This window comes from Fukomys damarensis, unplaced genomic scaffold (genome assembly GCF_012274545.1).
Source record: "Fukomys damarensis isolate Sample0158 unplaced genomic scaffold, DMR_v1.0_HiC HiC_scaffold_17, whole genome shotgun sequence".
NCBI lineage: Eukaryota > Metazoa > Chordata > Mammalia > Rodentia > Bathyergidae > Fukomys > Fukomys damarensis.
This window is the reverse complement of record NW_022900929.1, coordinates 6,609,992-6,617,657: the sequence shown is the minus strand read 5'-3', so window position 1 is coordinate 6,617,657 and position 7,666 is coordinate 6,609,992. Positions and strand designations below refer to the sequence as shown.

Sequence of the window (7,666 nt, the reverse complement as noted above, 5' to 3'; positions counted from 1 at the left end):
CAGGAACCCAAAGGGGGAGGGGTTTCTGAATGAAAGGACGCGCACAGCAATCTTACCATAGAAAGCAAGACCTGAAAATCCTTACCGGGTAATCCGACCTGCGACAGCAATCGAAACTGCCGAGAAAGAGAGAAAGCACAGCTTGAGGGAGGGCGGTGCCCTTGGGCACATGGAGTCCGGGCGTCCTCAGGTCCTCCGCACACACCTGTCATGGAATGCGCTGACTCTCGCTCTCCTTGAATTGCCCGCGCCTCCCCAGCAAGTCCCCCAGAGTACCAAAGTGGACAGGTAGGAGTTGCCTGCACGTGCGGCGCAGCCCAGTCCTGGTCTCCAGAACGGCCCCGATCCTCCAGGCGCGAGCAGAGGCACCCCGCGCCTATGTTCACACATCTGTGCTCAATGTGAGCGAGTGGGGGCGAAACTCTGTAGAACTCACTGGGGGAAAGACACGCTGCAGGTGCAACAGCTGCTGCCAGTTTCGCGAGCCTGCAGCCTCCCATTGGCCGAAGCCTTCCTCCTCCTTCCAACTGACCAATGGCAAAACGAGGCCGCACCCAGGGGATACGGGTTCTGAGCGCGAGATTGTGGCGTCACTTCCTGGTGCCATTGGTTGCTAGGGACGCTTCGGGCTACCAAGACAAGGAGGCCTCAGGCTGACTTATGGGTGTGTCTGTTGGCATCAGATGAAAATGGAAAAACCAGCCTGCAGAAAGACAGATGATTAAACAACAACAACAACAAAAACTAGAGTGAAGGGATTGTTACTGTAGGGGTCGTCACCATTGAAAAGATCCACAGCGATAAGCATGCCTTGACACGCACAAAGGCAGTGAAGATCGGTCACCCAGAGCGCCAGCTCAGGTGAGAACAAGCCTTAGCTTCTTTGTTCCAGTTGGGGATGGGCTGTGGGGAGCCACTGAGTGTCACATCATAGCCCGACAGTGAAGACCAACCTTGTGTTATGTCCTTCAACTTTTACAAACAATAACGTTACTGGTTCCGGTTTCACGAAGTGTAACCACAGCTACTCTGGAGGATGACCTAGTAGGCTGGCAAGTTCATGCCACCTTGTCCAACTTACTAAAAGCCTATGTCAAAATAATAATACAACTAAACATAGAATAAGGTGCAGGTAGTGTTACGGAAGGAATCAGTGAGTGACATACGGAGAGGCAGCGGAATGGAACTAAAACAACAAATTTATTCATCGATAAGGGTAGATCACACAGAAGCCGTGCCTGGAACGACCCTGATTGATGAGTACATTTGTTATTTTACTTCCATTTTGCTTCCTCTCTGTGTGTCACTTACTGATTCCTTCCTTAACAGTACTAGGGCTGTAGCTAGCTCATCCTGGCATGTCTGAGGCCCTCAGTTCCATGCTCAGTACTGGAAAAGGAAATAATTCTGGGCTCTTTCCTCCTGTGGGAAAGAAAGATAGAAAAGAAAGACAAAATAGTTCTGGTGTAAGAAATAAGAGTGGTGCTTTATATGTAAAATATCACAATGCCTTAGCTACAAGGAAAAGAAGACCAGGAATATTAGCCTGACACGCAGGGTCATTTTTCACTGTAGGATCAGTGGGTTCTGGAAGTGCCAGCTGAGAAGCGGAAGTCCTGGACAGGGATTCTAGATGGTTTGTGCTCAGTGGGCTGGAGAATGGGCCTTATACTTGGCTTTGGACTGGGGAAAGCAGACAAGTACGGGTCAATTTAACCTGAAGTAGACTTGGCATTGTGGATCTTCATGAAATTCATTTCAGTCTCTGAAATTACATTTGTATGAGTCAGAATGTATTAGTGGCACCAGTAGCCAGCTGGGAGAAGAAAGGCAAGCTCTAGAAGGTGATATCCCAGGCCGCCAAATATAAGTGCTTATAGATTATACTCAGGATTCCACAAAAATTAGGTGTGTACCTAAGAAGACAACAGTATTTTTGAGTCAAAAGTCTGACTGTGGAGTCCATGTGGGCTGTGAACTGACTATGTAGCCTAGACTGGCTTCAAATTCAAGATCCTCCTGCCTCAGCCTCTCAAGGGCAAAAAATATGGGTAATGAACACAGCACTTGCTGAAGACAATACTCTCAAAAGTCAAGAAAAATAATTTAGGTTTTCATTGCACAGTGGGTTGCTAACACACACTGAAACACTATGACATCATGGATAATGAGGGGCAGCTCCAGTCACCTGTCAATAGGAGGTTCAATGGTCAGGGTCTCAGTCTCTGCAGGGCCAGTGCCACACGGCTCTCCTTGCATGGCGGGTGATCCTGTACAGCGGAAGACCTGGATTCCCTTCAGAGCCTGGGGTCTCTTGCTGTTTGCTGTGTACCTCTCTCGCACCTTGGGTCTTCCAAGGTCAGGACACCCCGCATTTCAGATACAATGTGCTGCAGAGCTTTCTCTTGCTGTGTGCCTGCCTCAGAACTCAAAATCAGCTAGATGTGGTGGTGCATAACTGTCAATCAAGCTGAGGCAGGAGGATGGCAAATTCAAGGCCAGGGTGGAAAACTCAGCAAGAACTCTTCTCTGGTGAGGTGCAATCCACTGCCCCCTGGGCTCAATCCCTAGTATTGCAATCACCCAACCAGTTAGGTTTCCAAGATACTCAATCAATTGGTGGTCATATGGAAGATGACATAGGTGACTCCAAATCCACAGGTCTCAACCAAGGGAGACAACCCACCTCCTTAGTGGTAAAAGACTTTGCTTGTTTTCCATTTCTGTGTTGCAAAGGAAACCAAACTTTAACAACCCAGGCGATTACATTGGCTCTCTCTCGGGTCAGGACTTTGTGGAAGGCTGAGCTGTGTGCCTCTATCTCTCCGGCTGTCACATGCCCCACCACCGCCAGAATGTTACCACAGCCATGGTGACATCTGAAGGCTTTTCAGGGATGAGCACGCCCAAGTTCACTCACTCGGATACTGGGAGGACTCATTCCTCAAGGGCACTGGAGTGAGGGCTCCGGTCTCTACTGCCAGGTTAGCAAGGGCTCGCCACAGGGGAGTTTAGGACATGGCAGGTGGAATCCCTGTGAGTGAGCAGAAGGGATACATAGAACACACGAGTACAGCCTCTTTTCTATTGTCTCTCTCAAATGCCTTCAGATCCTTTCTGCTGTGTACTGTTCACAAGGTCAGTTCACACTGGGTGAGGGGTCACCAGGAAGAGGTCATCCACAGGGACCGCATGACAGGCTGCCTCGCTCCAGGGCGAAGTGTGTCCAACATGGACAAAGAGGTGTTCTGTTGTGCCCAGGCCAGTGGACACAAAAGGCTTCAGTCCTATGGCTGAACGCTGGGTTCACTTTCTCCTCTCTGACACCCACATGTCCTCTAGGCACCCAGACTGCTGTGTATTACCTGTGCACCAGGTGCTATCAGGATCCTCTCATCACTATGGCCTGTCCCTGGACTGTCAAGATCCCCAGTGTCCCATAGACACAGACCATTTGGCTACTGTCCACTTTTAGACCCTATCTGGGAAATGCTGTTAACACTAGGCAAAGCCGTCAATGTGACCCAATGTCCCTCCCTTCTGAGTACACATGGCTTTCAATTCTCTTTCTTGATGTGGACAAAGAAGATGCCAAAGGCTCTGCCCCTATCTGAAAAGAAAGCATAGGCACAATGGCAATAGTCAGGGCCTGACGCTCAGATGGTGACAGAGTTGCCCTCCATATTGTGTTCCATGTGGTGCCACACATCCTGACACTGTTTTAGGGAGAATGTCCCACAGTCCAAGGGAGGTGTTTTCCTCGGTTTCTGACTCCAGGCAATCAATAGCCATCTCAGTGACTTCTCCTGCCCTGTCGACCTCAGTGGTGCTGAATCCATGATTCAGAGACCCAGCAGCCAGCTGTCAGCTCTGCAGTTTCCCTACGGTATCCCCATCTCCACCTGGCTCTGTACCCTGAGCCAAGGACCGCAGGACACGGCTGCTCCTGGCCTTCTCAGCCATGCTGTGTCTCCCTGACTACCATCCTAGAATGCTCGAGGGAAAGGCAGGCTTTGGGCCCTGGGAACTATCAGCTGGAGTTGCTCTGACAACTCTGCCCTCAAGTCCACCACCCCACCTACCTCCTACTCGCCTTGTGCTTTGCTGTCAAGGCAGCACTGGGTGCCCACCTTATCTCCTGAAGGGTCACAAACCTATCTCTTTGGGTGAGTATAGAAAAACAACATTTTTTGCACTTCTCTTTTTGGGAATGCTGACAGTGCCTAGATGCAAGGCCATCCCAGTATCCCTGAACATTTCATCACAAGAAATGCATTTTTTGTGCATTCAGCACAAGAAATGTATCTCCCCCACCACCACCAAAAAGAACCAGGTTCCTTGGAGAAATCCTGCAGTGCTGTGTCAGGATGCAAAAGATGGACCCAGGAGATCTTGGTAGACTTCTCAGGAAGGACAGACAACAACCAGATGGATAAGTGTCCCAGGATGGGATGCGAGGAGGTCCCTTCCCCCAGCAGGACAGTGAGACCTCTCCTGGGACCTGCAAGCAGATTCTTGGCTCATTTCACAGAGAAAGAATGTCAGGATGTGTCAGTGTGATTAGGTTTATTATGCAGGTTTATTAGGGTGCCTTAGAAAGTAAACAAGAACATGAAATGTCCTCCATGTTCAACAGCTGAAGGGAGATCACTCTGCTGCATGGAGAGGTCCTGATGGGCTAGCTACAAAGAAAAGCCTTCAGAACGGTCTTTTTCATCTGCACTTTGCCCTTGAAGCCCTTCTGGAATGGCAGCCAGAACGTTGCACAGCTGGGGCAAGTGCTCTGCCTGAGACCTACACCCCCATCACTCTGAGGCTGTTTCAGGAAGAATTCAACCACTACCCCTCAAGCCTTACTCTTGTAAAATCCTCCCGAGTGCCTCCCAGGCATGTCTGGCTCTCGGGTTGAAAAAAGCTGGTTTACATACTCATAGCAAAACTTAAAGCGTGAAAGTTTACTGCACTTAGTGCTCTTCCTGCAAGCTTCTCCTCAAACCTCTGATGCAATTGTGCCTTCTCCTAGATGCCACCAGATGCTGTGTCTCATGTGGCCAGAACTGAAGTCATCCACCCCTCGGGAAGCTGCAGAACACCAGGAGAGAACTGGCATGGGAAGCACTGCTTCAGACGAGACTCCCAGGCATCGGTGACCGCCGTTAGACACAGGTATGTGACGTGGTGAGGTGAAGACAGATATGGGTTCAGCTTAGAAAGAACAAACCTCCCTGCTGGGATTTTGTTGGTCGGCAAAGCCAAGGCAACACAGTGCTGGGGAGCTGTCAGCCTAGGCACAGGCCAGCACCATACGAGAGACTCCACAGTCAGTGCCGTGTTTGCCCGAGCACCTGGGCAATCAATGCAGTTACCTAAACAGTTTCTGGAGTTTTATTATCTGCCCACATTACTTTTTCGGGAGTATTCAGACTTCTGATAGCTCATTTGCTTTAGGGAATGTTAGCAAAAGCAGAAAATAGGAAGCCTGCTACAGGAATAATCTGTTCTCAACATGTATTCTATTTGATTTGTAAGATTCCCTGCATCAAAATGGCCACAACACTAGTTCCATGCCAGACCTAGTTTCATGGCCCTGTAATCCCAGCTATTCAGGAGGCTGAGGCAGGAGGACTACAAGTTGGAGCCCAGCCTGAACAGCATGGCGAGACTGTGTCCCCGAAAATGAGTAAATAAAAGTAAACATGCCTGGGTTTCTAGCTCAATGGCAGAGTAACTCTGTGTTGAGACTCCAGGAGCAGCCTCTGCACTCTCAAAATAAACACCTGATTTGGTCTTCATATAATTTCTTAAAAACATATTTCTGAAAAGTATTTTTATGACATTCATCACAGGCAGTTCCACCACTAGGAACCTTCTTTGATCTCACACTATAGCACAGAAACAAAGCAGTCAGCATTTGTGGTGTGGGTGGAGCCCTGTGATGTGAGGTGTTGATCAGAGCCCCCATGTTCTGAGGACCTCAGTCAGGAAGAGACACCTGTACGTGGTCCTGACTGTCTCGGCCACTAGTGGAGTCCTGGCCAACGAGAACTGAGAGTAGTTGTCCTACACCCTCATCAACACAGATGTGTGGGGCCCCCAACAAGCACGATGTGAACAGAGACCCCCATGACCTGACCTTTTCAGTTCTTTGTGGAGGCAACAAGGAGGTGAGCAGAGACTCTTGTCTTGATACATGAGAAGTATGCAGGTCCCTGAAGTCAGTTTCTGATCTAGGGACCAAATGTCCTGACAGGAAGAAGCCACATACAGGTTGTAGCCACAGAAATAGGAGTTTTGGATCCAGGTGAGCAGAGAAGAGCCACATAATGATTTTGCAATGAGGAAAGTAAATTTATTATAAAAGTATAGAACATGTGAGCATAGTAAAATAATACATTACTGCATAATGAGGTAGCACACGGCACCAAAGGTGAAGGATCGTGCATGAGACAGAGCCTTAGGCAGGAGGGAGAGAAAACAGCACACCACCTCAGTTTCTTAAGAACTGTGTTCAGACAAAAGTGACTGTGTCTTCAGGGCTGTGTGGCTGGAAGGGTCTTAGGTGAGATAAATCAGCCATTTGCGTGCATGTTTGAACAGTTATCACTATACACTCATTTAGCAGGACCTAGGCTCCCTGCAGAAAGGCACACAGGCCAACATCATTCAACAAACATGCATAGCATTTCACTTGCTCATCGCTTTTCACCCTTTCCCTGTATGTGGAACCCTCTGTGATGTGGATGTGAGCTGAGCACCCCACGCCCTGACCTCAGGCAGGTCTGGGTCCTGTGCCTGGAGAATGGGAACAGAGTTCACCCACAGTTTATTTTCAAATGAGGGGTGAAGGTGTAAGGGAAGAAATCACTTGGCAGTACAAACATAGGACAAACACACAGAGAGGAAAGGACAGAGTAGTGACAAAGGTCATCCTGGGTCTGAGACACAGGAGAGGCTATGGTGGGGCTCTTGAGGGCAAACTTCCCACACTGTTTTGTCTCTTCTATACCGCTCAGACCTCATGGAAGCATGATGGTCCTGACATTTATCTGGTATTGTTCTGGGATCTTGAAATTGACACTTCCTGCACACTTCTCCAGCTGTGCTCTGGGATTAGTAGATGACAGGTCCTGCTTCTTTCCCCAGCCAGCTTTGCCACGTCCCACCTCCTATATCACCCTGATGGGGATGTGAGCCCTATCCATGGGGAAGGGGAGCACAGCCCACCACACAAACACAGGCTGACCACTCAGGCATGTGAAGGCCCTGGAGGATGTGAGCAGCACTGCCATGTCCTGCCCACCTCACCTGTACGCAGAACCCTCTACAATGTGGATCTGAGTAAAACACTTTTCCATTCACCTTCTCAGGGGTGTGGAGTCCTTGGTCAGGAGGAGGATGTGAGCAGAGCTTTCCAGGTCATCACGGCAGAAGCTTTATGTGGCGCCCTCTGAAACAGCGCTGTGAGCAGTGCACCCCTTGTCCTGAGCACCTCTGGCACGTAGATCCTTCTGGTATGTGGCTGTGAGCAGAGCACCCTGTGTCCTGACCACGCAGTGGGTCGAAGTATGTGAGAGCCCCACATCTCCAATGTGCAGACTGCCTCAGGCCGGCCACACACCCTGTACCCTTTGAGTGTTTGTGGAGCCCAGCATGTGCTAACCATCTC

The 7,666-nt window shown here is 49.6% G+C and overlaps 1 long non-coding RNA gene across 2 annotated transcripts; it reads left to right on the top strand.

Moving 5' to 3' along the window:
- The first annotated feature begins 577 nt into the window (after positions 1-577).
- On the top strand, positions 578-7,465 carry LOC104870255. 2 transcript variants are annotated; one of them, XR_782499.2, is made up of 3 exons: positions 578-861; positions 5,024-5,166; positions 5,530-5,668. It is a non-coding gene; the product is annotated as an uncharacterized LOC104870255 (long non-coding RNA). The 2 variants fall into 2 exon arrangements; XR_782498.2 differs by lacking the exon at positions 5,530-5,668 and adding an exon at positions 7,368-7,465 and having other exon boundaries at positions 580-861.
- Positions 7,466-7,666: the final 201 nt, after the last annotated feature.